The sequence below is a fragment of the Chamaea fasciata genome, unplaced genomic scaffold (assembly GCF_029207755.1).
Source record: "Chamaea fasciata isolate MVZ Bird 193981 ecotype frontalis unplaced genomic scaffold, bChaFas1.0.hap1 SCAF_6, whole genome shotgun sequence".
In the NCBI taxonomy this organism is placed as follows: Eukaryota; Metazoa; Chordata; class Aves; order Passeriformes; family Sylviidae; genus Chamaea; species Chamaea fasciata.
The window spans coordinates 2,921,886-2,941,288 of NW_027094091.1; positions in this window are offsets into that span (position 1 = coordinate 2,921,886).

The following is a 19,403-nucleotide window of genomic DNA, read 5'->3' on the forward strand; positions in this document are numbered from 1 at the left end:
CTCACACTGCAGCTGCTCACCTTGCTACCTGCACTGAATGTGTTCCTCAACAGGATTTATGGTTTCTTATAGTGGCTCTTAGGAGTCAGAAATGAGAGATTTCAGTCTTTCCTGGCTTGATAGCTTCCTTTGCACGTTACTATGCAGTAATACTGTATAATACCCTTCCTAGTCCTTTCCTTGCTTTTTTTTATTGATCTGAAGTAGTTGGTTTGCAAGAAGAATTTTCTGGGAAATTACTGTGGAAGCCTTCAGATGTAGGTGTAGGTTTTTAGAGGTTTGTAGGCCCCACTGTCATAGATTCATAGAATGAGTTGTGTTGGAAGCAGCCTTAAAGTTGCTTTAAGTTCCCACTCCCCTGCCATGGGCAGGGACATCTTTCACTGAATTGGGTTCCTCAAAGCCTCATCCAACCTGGCGTTTCCTTTTCTTATTTTCATGGTAAGGAGTAAAAGTAGAAAATGTGTTTAATAATATTGGGCTGATGGGGTTTCTGTGTACCAGAGAACAGAGGAATGTTAAGCACCTTGAGCAAGTTACGATTTTCTTCGGTAGACTGTTATTTTCTTGAAAAGGTTTAAATTTTAAATGCACATCCTAAGAATGATGAATGGTCTAGAGAACACGTACTATGAGGAGCAGATCAGGGAACTGGGGCTTTTTAGCCTGGTGAAAAAGAAGCTCAGAGGGCTCTTATTACTCTCTACAACCTGAAAGGAGGTTGTAGCCAGGTGGGGATCAGTCTCTTCTCCCATGTAACAAATGACAGGTTAAAAGAAAATGGCTTCAAGTTGCACCAAGAGAGGTTTAGATTGGATATTAGAAAAAACATCTTCACCAAAATACTTCTCAAACATTACAACAGGCTGGCCAGGGAAAGGGTGGAATCACTCCACCATGCCTGAAAGTGTTTAAAAGACGTGGATGTGGCATTTAGGGACAGGGTGGTGAACTTGACAGTGCTGAGTAAATGGCTGGACTCGATGACCTTAAAGATCTTTCCCAATCTAACCAATTCTGTGATTCTATCAACTTACCAGTGAACTTAATCATTACTCAGTGACACTCATTGAACTGGTGTCATAGTTCATACCTGTTAAGTACTTGTAAAGTTCAGTATGTGCTGTACAAGCTTTGTGACAAGGACTTGTGTTCTGGCCCACTTTGTACATTGATAGTGTGGAAACTCAGCTCTGATGTACTGAGACAAGACTTTGATTGCAAAACCTACTGAAGAAAGGGCAAGATTAACATTACAGAAAAAAGTTACGAAAGAAGAAATGAAGGTGGGAGCAGTGACACAGAAAGTGAGTGCTGGTGAGATCTAGGGGTAAGAGTGAATTAGCTGTGTGAGAACTCTGTAAGAGCTTGGGGAATCTGAAGAAGAAAGGAAGGAAATGAATACAAACCAGAGGAAAAAATGAAAGATGACACTGGAAACACTTTTCAAAACAGTTCCACACACCCTAACTTCAAGCAGCAGGGTGCAGTCCGTTGCATGAAGACTAAACAGGCTCTAAATCTATTGGCAGGATAGGACCAAAGAACTGACTGAAGTGTTGCAAATTCTCCTTTCTTTCTTTGCATTTTTCTTCTGATCTTGAAAGAAGCAGCACTTGCTAGATCACAGTGACCCTGATAATTGCAGCAGCATCTTGGTCATGGATCATGTCCCACATTATCCAATAAGATAAGTAGTACAGATACCTGGTCTACCACTGTCAGGAGCATCTTGTGGGCTCTGAGCCTTTCCTGTAGCTCTGGTTTGCAGTGTTGTGTTGGGTATCACATCCTGAGTTCAGCTCTAATCAGTGCTGTGTTACAGACAGGACAGATTTTGCACATTTCAGGAAAAAAAAGGTACCCTGAGGTGAATTACCTATTAAGGGGCATGTTGGAAGTTGTTCAGTGAAGGTTATTGCACTAAGGGAAAAAATAGAGTAATTCAAGGAAACGGCAACTCCCATGAAGCAGGACAGCACAGAAAGGGAACACAGCTAATAGAGCAGTTACTGCTGTAAAAATCAGAAAAACGTTTTGCTTATTGAGAGGGCAAGAGTTGAGAAAAGAGAGGAAATTGCATGAACTTGAACTTAATCAAAGAATGATGTTGCCTGAGTTAGCCTTTGTTTGGCCATTTGCAGGGTAAGAAGAGTTCCTCAAGATGCTAATTTATTGTGTTAAACATATCAGTACGTTTGTTGAGGAGGAGGCCCCTGTTAATTTTAGTTCATGCTGTCTCCAGATGGAGATTATTTCCAAATGGTGCAAAGAGGAAAAACAGACTTTCCGTTATTTTCCAGTCGTCTACCCTGATAAGTCACCTTTGGGTAGGATGTGTTTATTTGAAAAGGGGATTTCCTGAGTTCCTGTGGAGCCTTTTAGGTGGGCTTGGAGGAAGTCAGGGTTAAGAAACTGGAAGAAGGTTGGTTTTGAGGGTTTTTTTTCTTCTTGACACTAAAATGGGAATGAAATACGTGCTTGACTCATTGGAGTTGCAAATATACACCTGATAAGAATAGTAAATTAGTTTTAAAACTACTTTTTTATTATCTGTGCGACGCAGTGATAACTAGAATAGCTGCTGTTGCTGTAGCACATTGCCTTCTCTGTATAGGCTTTGTGAGCTCACCAGCATTCAGCTCTGTCACAGATGTGTGAAGGCTGCTCCCCTCCATGTCTGACATCCCTGCAGGTGGCGAGCCAGCCAGCAAATGTGCTGGAATTACAGAAACTTTCCTGTTTGCAGAAGTGGTAAGAGAACATTTTTGCATCCAAATGCAAGTTTTGTGTACAAACCTTACACAATTCCACATTTGTATGTAGAAGTAACTGCTGAAGGCATAAAATGACTCTGTTTTATGCAAATTCTCTTATCTTGTTGCTTCCTATGTGATCCACGGCCTTAAAATGGCATTAATCCAGCTTTGGCAATGGGTGAAATAATATGTGGAGTAAGAATCAGCTCAACTCGATAAAAAAGTTCTTGATCCACAAGCATAAAGTCTCAATTGTTCATGTGATGCTGTCATTATACTCCTTCATTCTTTACCATTGCTACTCATTAGTTAATTCAGCTTTCTTTGAAGCCTATTTCATAGAGGCTAAGTACTTGCTGTGTAGATATCTCATGTGAGTGAGAGTATAAAGAGAAGTTAGATGCCAGATTACAATCAGAAATTCTGAGATTCAGAGTTTTTGTCTTTTCATCTGTAGATTAGCTACAGTTTTGTTAAAGCTGAAGAAATATTTTAAATTAAATAACAAGGAAATCCGTGTTTGCCTTGCCCTTAAACGTCAGTAAAGGATTGTGTTTATTTGCTCATCCCTAAACTGACAGCAAATTCCAAGACTATATTCTTACTTACGGAATATACATGTATAGCCTCAGAACAGTTGATTTTTTAATGCATCTCAAACCAGAAAAATTTCTCTGCATGTGTGTTATTTGGATTGTCTGTTTACAATATTACTGTCAGTACTTCAATTATTTGCCCAGATTTAGAGCAATTTCTAGAGGAAATCTTACAGCTTGCTGACAGTAAATACACATTTCTAGCTATGCTCTGTAATAATATTAGGCTGTTTCTTACTGATTTGGGGGCTATTTTGTTCATATTTAAAGTTTTAAATGCTAGTTTGAATAGACTGTACTTGTTGAACAAGTTGAAGTTTGTACACGCTCAGCTCTCAAGCCTGGTAAGGTACATGCACCTTACCTCTCTCTTTGGAGATCTTACCATATTTTTATGAGCTGGAATCTAGCTTTACTTGTATAAAATAGGCAAAAGTGAGCAATCAATATCCTTTTTTAGGACATAGTAATGGTAGATATTTGAAAATCAGCAGAGGTGAAATATAAAACCTGTAACAATCCTGCTAAGTGACAACTAAAACAAATATTGAGGCAGGTATCCACTAAAATGTCTGAACATTTGGCATCAACTGATGTCAGGCAATGTGTTTTCTTATTGCTGATTACTTCTGTTTATATCACTGAAAGTGTATTTTCATACAAAAATTGTGATTAATTTGGAATTCACACAGAATGTAATCCCGACACATTACCACAAGAAATAGTTTTCGCAGACAGGATTTTCTGCTGTTGCATTGTGCTGGAACTGTGAGTAGCATCTTAGAATTTTTCTCTGAGGCATTGGCACTTTTCTTTTGTGGGAGCCTGGGGCAGCAGTGCTGTGCTCACATGGCGGTGGTTTCATGGTGGGCTTTGTGTACTGGGAGCAGGTTTCAGTGAGCACAGTTGTTCAAACCTGAGCGCATGTGTTAGTGCTCATTTACCATCTCTCCAACGCTGCTGTAGGCCAGTTCTGACTGGGTGCTATTACAATACTGCTAGATGAAAACTGCTTAGCAATTGCAGCACAGCTCCTCTCTTCTCTCTGCAATTTTATTGTAATAATTTTAGCAGCTCGAAATAGGTGAGTGTAGCTTCGGTTGCCTTTGTGGCAGGAGCATCACAGCATATTTTTGTTCAGAGATCAGTGGATCCACTGCATTAATTTCTCTGTGAGCCCCCCTGTGCTTGGCTCAGAGCTGTGTATCCAGCCTTTCTGGTATTGGGGGTACGTGGATGGATGCCCAGGGAGCAGCGCTTGGCTGCTGAAGCTGGATGCACCTGTCATGCTGTGAGAACACCCTCCTTCAAGCCGCCAGTCAGTCTTGTCTGACAGCTGGCCAGACACTGCACACAAAATCCAGTCTTCTGGAAAGCCTGCCCTGAATAAGCAATAAAGGAAGTGCTCGTGCTGTTATTTTATATTACGAGTGATGTGTACACAGAGACAAAACTGTTGTGAAATTAGAGCCTTTTTGCTTTGCTTTGCCTTTTTGTTTCGTGTTAGAAGTTTTTAATCCAGAGGGGGGGGAAAAATGGAGCTGGGAGAGGAAGGGAAAATTGCTTGCCCTTTTCTCAGGTACAAAATATTGAGAGAGCAGAAACTTTTCAGGGTGTCTGTCTTTTGTCAGTGCATCATGCTTTTTTTCTTTCCATTGACTGTGTAGCCTTCCTAGGAGCAATGCTTTTACTTTCCAACAGCATGGTGTATCTTCACCGGCCTTTGGTGCATTGTAAAGAAATCCGTCTGGTACAGACTCTGCTATCCTTATCTCTGTTATGCTATGGAACAGAGTATAGACATAATAATTTTATATTTGGTTTTGTTTGTTTATTTGTTTGGCTTTTTTTTTTTTTTTTTTTTGGTCTTCTTTTTATTTAATGTTTGTTTTGGCAGATTATTTCAGCAACTTTAAATCCCATACTGAACACATCACCTGTTAGCTGTGATCTGACAGTGCTGTGAACATAATTACAGAGTTTAACCCAGCAGCCGTATTCCTTCTTGTTTCTGGAATCAAAGCAGATGTGGAATACTTTCAAGTGAAAGAAGTCTTCTCTTCTCTGAAAAGCTTCAATGATAAGATGTTCTGCACTGTTTTCACGCTTTTTTTTTTTTTTTTTTTACTCGGATGTCTCATCAGGAATCCTAATCTCAATTTTAACAGTAAAAAAATAGCAGAACGATTTTATTCGTGGCCCGTGGAAGTAGCTGGGTGTGAGGACAGAATCACTTGCGTTGGTTATTTTCCTGTTCCCGAGTACGTTGATGCTGTGCTGCTTTCCAGCGTGACCAGCAGGTGGGGAAAGGGACAAGGCAGCAGAGACAGCGCAGCAGGAGCTGCGAGTCCCGAGTTCAGCGCCCCCGGCGCTGCTTCTCCAGCTGGGGAAATCGGGCTGATTCTCTACTATTGGGCGTTTCTCTACATCATGTAGACAATTGGGTCTTGTATCTTTCTTTCGAAGTCTTCCTGTATTTCTCACTTTAAAAGATAATCTGTATTCACTTCTCTCTAGGATCTTCCTTCTGAATAAACATGAGTATCTGAAGTATATTACCAAGTGAAATAACTCAAGTACGCCACAAATAAGTGGCATTATTTTGATAATTGCCCTAATCACATGAAAGAGTCTAGTCAAGTCATTTTTTGGCAAGCTGAAATGCAAATTATTATTAAGAAGGTGGGTATTTAATGTTGCATCTTTTTTTTTTTTCCCTCCCCGAAACATTGCCTTACTTTTAAAAAGTGCCTATGGTGTTCTAGGTGTTCGAGTAGATGGTAAGTAATGGTGCTTTTTGCCAGCTCTCCTCTTCTGATGAGCTTGTAATTCCTAAATGCCTCCTGATAAACAAAGAACTGTCTGTCAAAATCTTTATTTTTAAAGGCTTCTTGGAATCTCTGTGGCTGTAGTGCCAAAAAAAAATCACGAAAATGCTTCACACTGGTACAAATTAGTGTTTGTGGGGGTCCGACTGGAGAAGTGTAGTTAAGTGCCTTGGTGAACTCTTGAACTTTTTTGTTTGTTTGTTTGTTTTTTGGTTTTTGTTTTGTTTTGTTTTGCTTCCTTCTTGTGTCAGCTTTTGGAGGTAAAATGATCATTATTATAGGAAAAGGTGTTTTAAAGATGCCTTTGAACCTTATGCCATCAAAAGAATACTATAAAACTAAATGAATAACCAACCTGAAGTGTCTCATTAAAAATAATAATAAATGTATCTTATGGGCATTCAACAAGAAAGGGTGATCAGCAAGATGCCAGCTGAACGCAGCTAGTTACACTCTTAAAATGTGTCCCAGGCATGTAATTACTCATAGCTCAAGTTCCCAAATAAAAGAGCTTGTCATCTTTCTTGCTCTTTGCTACCAGATATTTAACATCAATTTGCATCTGACGCAGGGCTTGCAAAGCTGATTTGCGTGGTGTCTCAGTCACTGAAGCACTCTCTCTGTTTAAACATTGATGCTTTCCACAGAAAATATTTACTCTTTGGATTAAGGTGGGTCCTTCAGTTTGTACTATCATGTGTTTTTTATTTCTTTGGTGATACTGTGTCATATTGCAATGCTGCTAAAGCTTTAGAAATGTCCATAAAAAGACTCAGCAGCATTAGTATGGTGAGGAAATTGAAAGAGAATGGGTAGTGTTGGTGTTGGCTACTGTAAGAACAGCCAACCAAGCAGTAGCAACTCCTCCCCTGGGCAAATGGAGAAGGAGCTTCCCTGGACAGCAATTTAGTAAAAGAGTGACTTTTAGGTAGAGATATTCTAATTTTAAAAATAAGGAGAAATACATTGAGCCATATAAATGGCACTTGATGGTCATGAAAGAAAGTTCCAGTGCTGATCTGTCACACACCACTGTCAGCCTAGAGGCAGGTCCACAGAGCCATACCAGTGCATCACAGCTGGACTTGGACAGTTTGATCACAGGGCAGAAGTGCCTCTGCAGCTGCACAGGAAGCCACACCACTCCCAAGCCTCCTTTATTTACAACCAGATTCTGGCATGATGGAAAAGGGGAAAATCACCTCTTTTCTCATCTAAAAAAAGGACCTTTTATTAAGGCCCTGCAATGGGCATGAGTTATTTTCTGTTAACTTTTTTGAGATGCAAGACCAAGCCTTGATCAGTTTCAGGTTCCTTTGAACACCTTTGCTGCCATTACTCATCTATCACATCACTGCATCCCTGTACTTAGTAGGTTATGGGCTTAATTTTGGAAAATCCAGATGTGTTTTGTAATTTTGTCAACAGGCAATCAGCTTTGGCTGCAAATACTATTCCTAAATGTGTGCCCTGATGGGAAATAGCTTTTTATGTGTGCTTTCTCCTTTGACTTGTCAAAGCTTAATCAGTGGTCGATTCTTATGAATAGGGTACTGATGTTTCTGATGAAAGGAACAGGTTGTGCTCCAGCTGCTTGTTTGAAGTACTTTGCTCTCTGAATCACTGTCAGACCTTCTGTAGGGTCAGGAGAAATTTGCTGCTCTTTGCACAGTAACTAATTTCTGCCAAGCACTGTGACATTTTACAGATAGCAATGTTTCCATCTGTGGAGAGTCGAACGGTGAATCAGCTGTATGTTCTTGACAGAGACACCTATAGGTTGTCTTTAATTCTCCAAGTGGGTGTTGAAGAGAAAGGGAGGTAAGATAAATCCCAGTAGGTGAGCACAACCAATGGTTTTTAGAGAGGATGAAATGCAGGTTATCACTTGTGTTCCTTGGATCCTTTTGAAAGAAACAATTGCTGCCTGTATTGCATAGTATATGTCCACAAGATTAGTTCTGGTTGCTGGCTGTCTGACACTAAAAATAGACTGTACCTTTTGTTACTGAATCTGTCAACCATTTCTGCATTTTCCCTGAACAAGTGGAAGGTGTTTAGGCAGAGACGAGATCTGTGTATGCTCAGTTCTTTTTAAGGCTTTTTTTTTAGCGTAAGTCAAGCAGCTTTGTGCAATTCTCCTTTGACTCATTAGCTGTCAAGAGCAAGTGGAAGGCATAAAAGTGTTTCTTTCAGGAAAGAGGAGTGTAGCTGCAATACAATCTTCCTCCGTATGGAAGCATCCTTCACAGCAATCCAGGCTTACACATAAGCAAGCACTGACACATAGTGTGACATATCCACCTTGAGTCCTCAGGGCAGTTTTGGGCACCACAACACAAGAAAGACATTAAACTATTACAGAGTGTCCAAAGGAGGGCAACAAAGGTGGTGAAGGGCCTTGAGGAGAAGCCGTGTGAGGAAAGGCTGAGGGCACTTGGAGAAAAAGAGACTGAGGGAAGACTTCACTGCAGTCTGTAACTTCCTTGTGAGGGGAAGAGGAGGGGCAGACACAGATCTCTGCTCTGAGGTGACAGTGACAGGACCTGAGGGAATGGCCTGAGGATGTGTCAGGGGAGGTTTAGGTAGAATATTAGGAAAAGGTTTTTTGCTCAGAGGGTGGTTGGGCAGTGGAACAGGCTTCCCAGGGAAGTGGCCACAGCACCAAACCTGACGGAGTTCAAGAAGAGTTTGGACAACACTCCCAGGAACACAGTGTTATTCTTGAGGATGGAGCTGTGCAGGTCCAGGAGAACAACTGATGATGATCCCTGTGGGTCCCTTCCAACTCAGCTTATTCTTTGATTCTGTGATATTTATAATAAGACAGGAAAATATATGAAGAATAATAATGTTGTGTAATCATGATGTGCTGTGTTGGTTTCAGCTGGTGTAATTTTAAATTTAATTGTAAAAGACATTTGGGATCAACCAATTCAACCATGCTAAATGATGAGACATTATGTGGTAGGTTTCTTATACACAATGCAGTGATAGGTATATTATGAAATAGGAAAATAAATCTTAAAATCTTTGGTGTAGCAAGTCCTTTGCTGTATGCCAATGTTGTTACATTTTTACTTTGCTACTTGTTACATTGCTTGAATGAAATTATTTTGATGCAGAACTGAGTTTGGAGCTAAAAAAGACAGTCTCTGGCTGGCAGGAGGCAGTTCCTGGAGGAAAAATGAAAGGGGGAGACACAATTACAATTCAAAATTGTCTTGATTAGTTGCATAAGTGATTTGAAATCAGTGAGGTGAAATTTAATAAATTCAGGTGCTGAATACATGGGGGGAGATATGTGTTTGTAGGCAGGCAGGGGGCATTAAAAATACAACATGTTGAGTTACTGACTGGGTGATGATCTTATAATGGATCACAAACTAAATAAGGATCTGCAAAAGAGGGATAAATCTAATTCTGGGATTTATGAACAAGAAGATGAGGCATAGGGAGCAGGAGGTGAGGCCACAGGTGAAATAGAAGGTCTGGTTCTGTACACCATGATTTAAAAAAGAAGGCTGCAGGAGATCCATAAAAATTATTAGATATTTAAAGATCAAAGGGCATGATCTTCAGATGATATAAATCACTTCAGGCTCCAAACCTCCCAAAGAACTGAACTGATTCACACCAGCTGAGGAGCTGATTAAATGGCTTATTTTTAAAAATTTTCTTTCTAATCTAATCTAATCTTAACAGTAGCAATTTACGTTAAGTTCTCAGTGACATCAGGTTTCCCTCAGGGCTTACAGGAAAGAATTATTTGAGTGTCATAATTTAACTCTCTCTGTCTCTTCTTTAATTTTTATTTTAAACTGTGCTATAGATTTTTTTCACTTTCTATTTTAGCATTATTTAAAAATGAACACAGTTAAAATGGAAAAAGGAAGTGCTTTTTAAATGCAAGACACAATTAACCTCTGAACCTTACTGTCTCTTGATATCACTGCTGCCTGAAGCTTAATAGGATCAAGAAAAGGGTAATAGATAATGAGAAAATCTGATGTATCAGAGGAGAATAAAATAAAAAGACTGCAGGAAGGAAAAATGTACAAAACGCTATGCACATCAAGAAAGAAGGCACCCTTCATATATCTGGATGGAGGAAGCTGGTTTCTCAAAGCTCGTGTTTTCCAGCTGTTGCCCTTACTGGGCTTGTCTGACTGAAAGATCTCCTGTTAACTCTTGTTAGATGAAGGATGATGAAAGAGATGGACTCAGCTCTCATTGAGTCTGGAAATGGTGCTTTTCCCTAATTTGAATGCTGTGCTCCTGCAGCTAACCCCTGTAAAGGTGACTTGAAAGGGCTAGTTAAAAAAAAAAAAAACAAAAACAAAAAAACCAACCAACCAACCAAACAAAAACAAACAAACAAAAAAACCCACCAAAGGCAAATTTCTATTTTTGTCTGTGTATTCATGTCTGTCTGCTGAACATGGTCCGTTTTTTCAACATTCTTTATGTAGCTATATGTTTAATTTTTTTTAGAGGCTGAACTGAGGAAAGGTTTCTCCAAGGTTTGATCTAGGAAAAGGTGGACATCAATAAAGAAAAACAACAAAAGAAGAATGCAGAAGCATTGCTTGGGTACTTAAGTACAAACTTATAAATGACACTGCTCAGTTACAGCTAAAACCATCAGGGAACATTAAGGATGGTAAGAATAGATCCAAAATTATGCCAGCTACTGATGGAAATTTAGGAAAAAAAGTGTTGGTTAAAGAGCCTAATGATAGACAGTGGGGAGAAAACTGAAATTCTCAAGATCTTTTTTCTTCACTCTTCACAGGCAAACTTGCTCCCAGGCTTCTCCATATCTTGCCACAGTTTGCCATAAGGAGATGGCAACGAAGAGAGGGGAGCAACAGGTTTGAAACTGCTCAGAAAAGCTGATTTTCTGGAAATCTGTGAGTGTTTTTGAGGTTCACCTGAGGGTGCTGGTGTGGTGACTATGAGGCTGCTGTCTGTCATTTATCAAAACTCAAGTCAGGGAAAACAAGAGAGTCAGGGAAACAAGATTGGGAACCGCTGCCCTGCATTTGTAATGGATGGCTTTCTCAGCGTGGTTGTGCACTGGTCTGCTTGTGCAGATTCTCAATGGGGCTGATTTAATCTCATGATTAAATTTTTGTAGTTCTTTTTTCCCCCCAAGCCTAGGTGTTGCTCTCTGGAATTGCCAGTGACTCATTTCTAATAGCTTAATGCTGTTGGAGCAGGATTCTAGTGACAAGGTATGTAAGCTTCAGCTGATTTCTCCTAGGAAATGTTATCTTCTGAAGGGTGGAACTAGGTTTTCACCCTTACTGGCTCTTTACAGTGATCCTCCTTAGATCCTTCCTTGGAATAAACAAATTATGTTAACAATTGAATAGACTAAAATAGTATGCTGAGAAGATTTTTACTTCTGCACTTTTTTAGGTGCAAGTTAAACATCCAATGTGGGATGTTTCTGATACAATCTCAGCTTTATAGAAGTGAGAACCAGTAAACTGAGTTGGATTTTTTGGTTGAATTTATAGATCCTATGCACATTTTAAATTTTTGGTAGCATCTTTCACACTTTCTAACCTGGAAAGCCTTTCCAAGCTTGTGAACAGCATCACAAAATATTTTTGAATTGTCTTGCAATTATTTGAGCAGTATGCTCATGCTGCTTCTAGGTTATGTGAAAATCATGTCTGTCAAAACCTTGCTTTTTGGAATTTCCTTCTTTCCTGTGAGATTGAGCCAAAAAAAAAAGTGATTTCAATAATTTATTCTAATAGAGGATCTGGCCTAATCTATTTTTGTTATACACAGAGTAGAGTCTGTGTGTCATTTATGCTGTAGGCTTTCCTTAGAGCTCTTTGCAAATAAGTGCCCCAAGGCAGGGAAAAGAATGGGTTGAGCTGAAGGGAACCATAAGTTTCAATTTCAAGTGTTACTTTAAAGGTTTAAAAACTTGGTAAATGTCACAGTTTTCGTTTTGTGATCCTTAGCTCAATGGGAGATGTCATCAGATGACAATGAGCTTCAAGCTGGTTTCCTATTACTTTTGACAGGTTGTTCATTAAGCTAAAATAAATTGATAGAACCAAGGGCTGTAAAAGGTCTGTGAATCTCTTCCATAGATGTATGCTGTCTTGATTTGAAGGTCTTGGTGCTTCATCACTCTTGCAGTTGAAAATTAGTTGAGTTTCCAATTTGAATGTGTTCAACTTGACCTGTATCCCCCTGCAATGACTCAGCATCCTTGTAGTTCTCTTCTTTAAAAGTTAAGCAGTACAACTTTAATTTGCTCACGTTTGTCTCTTCAGTTTTGTGCCATGACTTTCCAAATGTGGACACCAGAACTGGAAGCATCATTTCCATTTCAGTGCTATCCAAAAATGCACTGAAGTTTTCCCAGGTTCATATACTGAAGGAATATAATAACCTTCCTTGTGTCTTTATAGCATTGAGACTAATGATACTGTAGTTCTGTTTATCATTTTTTTGTCCATTTAAACTCTAGATTCATTTTAAGTTACTGCCCTGCCAACACACCCTTTACTCTAGGCACCATCTGCACTTTTCTTTCTACAGGTATAATGTGAATGTGATTTCATTAAAATATTTTGTGGGCTTAATTGTTTCATATGCTGAATTCCTCAGATCATTCTATATAACTCTTTCATCTTTGCTCTTTATCATCTTGCCTGTTTTTGTCAGCTGTAATTGTTCTAAGATTGCATTAGCCTTATTTCAAAATCGTTTCTGAAAATGTTATATATATTCCAAAAGCCAGTGCCAACCCTGAGGGATCATATTAAAATTACTTGAGTTCCATGGTGTTTTCTCTTTCATTACTATTTCTAGGGGTTCGTGGGCCACTTTTCAGTTCTCCTATTATGTGCTTTATTAATAAAGCATAATGTTAATTTTTAGATCATAGTGTAATCTTTAGATCAGATAATCAGTTGGTTATGCATAAGTCAAATGCCTTATAAAAGTTTACATATATCCTTACAGATACCTTTTTAAAGAAAATTTTGACCTCATCAAATAAGTAAATAAGATTTGGTCCATAAAGTCTGCTTTCTACAAAATTATCATCCCAAGCTGTAATTATATACCAGCATTTATGTTTTAATTGATAAACTGATAGAGGATTTGACTGAGAATTTGTCCATGTTAAATTAACTAGCTTGTAGTCATGCTGACTTTTACCTGCCTTTCTTGAAGGTATGGGCACCAATTAGCAATCTTCTGAATTTGTTAAAAATATACAGCAGAGGCAGTTACCTCGTTAGAAAGCTGTAGCCTGTCACTGAAGTATAAGAAAAATTTTCAGCATGTTGTCAAAATATTTTATCATTGAAAAAGGCTAATCTGAGAAATTACTTTTGTCACATGAGACCTTTCTAACTTTAATACTGTTTTCAATTGAAGAAAAAATTAAATGAAGTACTATTGGTTAATAGTTAATGTGTTTACTTAATATGGGCTTAACAAAAGCATCTCCTCCTCTTAATGAAATCCTTTGTCTCTTGTAAATAAAACAAATTAAATATAATTTACATCAAATCACTAGTTAAAGCATCATGACAAAACCGGAAGCAGGAGGATGATATAATTATTGGTTTTGTTCACATTTTCATGCCCCTTGGAAGTCAAATCCACCTGTGTATGATTGAAATTCAGAGCATGTGTCCTTGGTTCAAGGACAGATTGAGCATCTGGTAAGACTGGCAACTTTGTATTGGCAGAAAATAAAGCTGAATCTACTTTAACCAGGAAGAGGCAGGGAAATTCAACAGCTTATGGCTGAGGAGAAAGAGGCAGAAGGGAGGCATTGTCAGAGGGGAGGCATTGTCAGAAGAGGCCGAGAGGCAGCCTGGAACTGCATAGAAACACACAGCCCCCAGAGACCACTGTATTTAAACTGCAGCTGTCACACAGGTGAAGGAATTATCTAAACCAAGAGATCTGGTGACTTATCGAGATAAAAAAGAGCACCAATGGGAAATCCTTCAACAAACATGAGAAGAGGCAAAGGAAGAGCATGGCAGAAGCATGCGTGGGGAAGATGAACCCAGAGCTCCTGCGCATCTGGGAAGGGAAGAGTATAAATTACAAAATTTCATTTTGTGCTAACACAGAATTAATCTGACTTAAATTATTGATGGAAGCTTCCCAGCTGGAAGAGAAACAACCATAACCAGGTCACCTGTGTTCACCAGAACAAGGAGAAAGCTCTGATGGTGATAGGCTGTGTACTTTGAATGCCAGGATAAGGACATGTGTATGTAGCTGTCATGTTGGCATCAGGAAATGGTGCTCTCTAAGGTAGAGAGCCCACAGCAGCCCAATCCTAAGAAGAACCCACAGCAGAGAAGAAGGAATGATCAAAGACCCTGTTATTTAGTATCACTGTAACACATTTTACTGTATCTTCTGCATTGCTCTGTGTTCTAGGAGCAAGCAGACATACTGCTGTATGCCAATAATCATGATGGTTTTGATGCTAAATTCATCAAGAGCAACCTTGTTCAGCTTGAGAAATGCATACTGTTTTTTGTGATTTATTAAAATACTGTTTCACTCATATGCACCCGTTTAGTCTCTTTCTGGAACAATGTGATGAAGAAACAATATTCAGAACTGTTGTGACAGTAGGAGAGGTACCTTAATTTGTTGGTGAGTGGCGAGGCTGGCAGATAACTCCCTCTTCACAAGGAGCAAGGGGAAAAGGATGTACATTTAGATGCTTCCAGAGCTAATCTTCTAATACTTGAAGCATTGAAGTAATTAAACTCACTTCTGTCTTGTTTGATCATAATTGAAATAACTCTGAAATAATTAAAAGGAGCATATTTTTTTTTCAACCTGAAGCATTGATAAAGCAGTGCTTAACAAAGGGCATCAAACAGAGGACATGAGCAGCAGTATCAGAGTCAGGAGAAGGTATTTTTTCCTCAGAATTTTGTTCTATTTTATCTGCTTTCTATAGCAATGAATATGTTATAAGGGTCATCATGGTATCCATGTGCACTATTACTTTCTGAATGTTTGATCTTATTTAATTGCCATCAGATGACATTGTGTCAAGAACTGCTTCAGAGTTAATTGTGCAGAGTGAGATGATAGGATGTCACAAAATATCTAGCAAGGTCAAATACGCCCACAACTTAGAAAGATCAGTACAGCTCTGTGAGCAGATTCTAGTTTACATTTTTGTACCGTTATTTCATTGCAAAATGACCCCATATACTACATTATATTTACCTAGTTAACAACAGGAGAAAAAAAGCCAGCACTATGCAATATACTTGTGCAACTAAGGTAGTAGAAAAAGAAGCAAAATAATCTTTGTCTCTAGTTTACTTTAAGCCAAAATTTATTTTGTTTCCTTATGTTTTCAGCTTTCATTGTGGAGTCAAATGACAACGCAAATCATGAACAATAAACTTTGTGAATCAAAAATGCAAAATAAGATTTTAAAGCCATATAAGAAGTTTCAAACAAACATTTGAAACTAATTTTTTTTTTTTGTGCTCTTAGTTCTGCCTTACCAGTTAGGGACACAAGATAGAGGCCCTTTGAAGTCCATTTCAAAATAAGATTTGCAGTGCTTAGTTTGGTATCTCAGAGCCATAGGCTTTGATAGAAGACCCAGCTTCAACAAATGACATTTGATTTGCTAAATAAATGATGTGCTTTCATTATTTACAGAATTTCTGTCCTTAAATTCTTTGAACATGTGTGCTGATAAATTTAATGTATTACTCCCTAGAAGCTTTGGCTATTCTTATGTAATGAAATAGTTTCAACAGATGGTTAGTGTATAACCCCAGAATTGCAGTGGATGTCAGCAAGATGTGCTTGACTAGGTTTATCCTTGGCTTAGACTCACTGAATCAGATCTTGCCAGGTAAGAAATGGGTCTGTGTACTCTACCCAGTTCTGGCGTTGCTCTCAATGGTTTATGTACGTCCAGGATTCTTATGCATTACCAGAAATATTTTGAATCATTGTTATATTGTGAATTAATTTTTTCACTGGAAGTTATAATTTTATGTGTTCTTCTTCAAGGACATGTACTTTTATCCTGCATGTTTTACAAATAAAAAGGAAATCTGCAATGTTAATTGTATTTTCAGATAACGTGAAATTTGAAAAAAGTCAAGCAGGAAAATGAGAACAATTCAGAATGCCTGCAGAAGACAGAAAAGAGTTGATTCTATATGGTCAAACACAAGAGGAAAAATAAATAGACCAAAGAAGGGAAAGCTCGGTGGTAGGGAGGAATTTTATACTAAATACTGACTGGCAGATTAACAAGTTCATTTATTTTATGATTAAATTTCTCTAATGGTTTTTGTCGCAGTACTCATTCAAATTAAAAATAATAGAGAAATTATCCTCACAATACGTTGTTTTAACACCATGACATTATTTTATCGATTTTACAGCTGAGAAGCTGGTACACATGTAGATGTAGTCTTCATAGAGCAGAGGATTCTCAAGAGAAGTAATTTTATGGCTTAAACCAGACAAGCTCTTCCAAAAGGTATTCACCAAGTTAGGCCATGGCAGTTCTTCCAGACTGAAGCCAGAGAGGTCCTCTTTGGCACGTCAGGAAAAGGAGTTGTGTTGCTTTAGTGCTGATCCGAATTTTAACGCTAGAACTGTTCAGTTTCACTAAAAAAATAAATAAATGGAGTTTACAGTGAATTATGGGCAGAAAGGCCTTTTTTTATATCTCCACTAGTAAAATGTGAGGCTATTTACCCTTGGATTTAGAGGATATGCCTGCTTTTTTTGTGACTTTTGAGACCAGAAAACTTTGGGTTTCAGTTCTGGACATGACAATATTAAAAATAAGCAGACTATTTCTCAGTAACTAAAGGAAAAAAAAAGGTCTTTAATTTGCAAAAGAGATGAAAAATATTTATGCTAAGAATACTTTGTGATAATTAGCACCTAATTTAAAGGTGTGTTTCAAATAGTTAACACTCAGCATCTCCTATGCAATGTTGGTTTGTATGGGTCAAATAACACTCTATTGCTAGTGTTACTCAGTTTCAGTAGAAGGATTGCTTTAGCCTTCAAAGTAGCCAAGATTTCATCTGCAAAGTTTGCAGGAAAAGGCATTTACCCATGGAGGAGACAGTGGCTTTTTGTCTAGGGCACATTTTGAGTTCATGGATGTGACCTGACCCGGTATGCTCAGTCTGCAGCAGAAACTTGAATCACAATTTGTTTTGTTCAGTAAGTGGGGTGTCTGAGTCATCTGTGTGCAGGTAACCTTTCAGTCGTTCTTCTTGGCATTTTTCTACTTTAAATTAAAAATGTACAGTTAATTTTCAATATTGTTTTACCTCTGAGGAATTAGAAAGGGAATCATCTACTGTTCTTTTTCTCTCCACAAGATCTAAATTGGATTTGCTCTATTTTAGATCTACTTGTAAGAAATCTCACAAAAGAATGTTTAAAACTTAAAACAAACAAAAAAACAAACAAACAAAAAACTCCAAACAAACAAAAAACCCCAAACAAACAAGAAAAAACCTCATTGCTGATTAATATTTTAATATCCATTCCCGTTTTCTTCTGCTTGCTGGGTCCATTTTGTCACTGCAGAGGGCAGGACCTACTATTTACCTGACATGCCATGCTCTCCCTGGTTCCCTCTCCTTTGCAAGAGCATTGAGCAAAGCTTCTAACCCTGGTTCAGGACTAGACAATAGTGCCTTATCGTGATATGCAGAGAAATGTGTGAAACAGGCAGTGTTGTGCCCCCAGGCACTGCTCAGGAACACAAATTCCACTATCCCAGAGCAGCCCATAGCATAGCTTTTTCCCCCAGAAGCTGGACCCTCACCTCCAGAAACCTGTCTCAGCAAGGAGAATCCTGGGCAGTGCTTCTACAAGCACTGCTTGCATTGTGCAGGCACAGTTGTTATTGTCTGTTTGCTTTCTCAGTCAGCATTTCAAAATCTTTTGCTGCTTTGAAGACAGGCAAAGGAATGGGATAAAAATCTTCACCAGATGGCAGCCTCACAGATGAGAAGGTGCTGCCTTTTCTCACTTTGTGATTTGTTGAAGCTTCCTACTCTTGCTGTTTTAATTTCATTTTGTTGGCGTGTTCCCAGTGAACCTGTTTTCCCCATATGTGAATATTCATTTTTTCTAATCCAAGGTAACACTGCTGGCAAATGGTCTTGGATGTAAAGTGCTCCTTTCTTTTTCTCTTGTGATCAATGGTACTTGTTTTTTCTATCAAACCTAACATTATATATGGTCCAACAAAGGGCCAACATAAAGGCATCATGTTATTTGACCACTTTTTTCTTGTGTGTAAACGGATGCTCAAGGATTTTTCTTTGCATCTAAGGTAAATGATAAGTTTAGGCCACATCTTTTGGGTTTTCAAGACTTGAAGATAATGCATTCCCATATTCCTGAGATTAATTTTTCCCCTGTTTTTCTACGTGACTTGGCTACTGCCACATGATGGGTATGCATCTCAGTGTGCAGTCTGCCTATTCATACAAATAAAGGGAAAAAGAATTGAAGTTTATCCCACTGTACATAGAATGAGTGAAAACAGAGAAAGTAAACACTGGTTTGTTGCAGATATTTATCTTTTGCAAGACTGAACTTCTAGATCACTGCTTGCCTTGTGAAGAGGGACTAGTACAGGGAAAAATACCCAAGGAGAGACAGGCTGGCTATGCTTGTTTTAGTAAACAAGTGTGCAAGGGCCTTGATAGTGGCTTTGATTGAAAATGACATGGCACCTTTTGCATCCAGCTTTTCCCCCTCCCCAGAGTGGCCTCATCTATTTCACAACCTGGACATTTTCTGTGAGACTTGTAGCTAGCATAGGACAAAGCTGCACTAGAGAAGGCAAAGGTTTAGCGATACCAGCAAACACGGCAAACTCGGTCTGGCTTTCATTTTATAATTTTTATAGGTGTAGCCTCAAACCCAACTGAATTAACTTAGACCAGATGGAATGTGGTTTAAAAGCGCTTAAGATGTCTGGACAGAAACCAATAAATTCATTCACATTTTAACTTGGCTAAAGTCCTGCTTAAGTTCTTCTGCTTAAGTCTTGTTTCTCCTTCCATAAGGAGAAAAAGCCTCTTAGAATAGCTATTAACCCTCCCCTTGGGGAAATGCCCAGAAGTTTAAGGCTGGGTCCAGCTTCTTCCTGGACTGACTAATTTGAAAGAAATATTTGAACA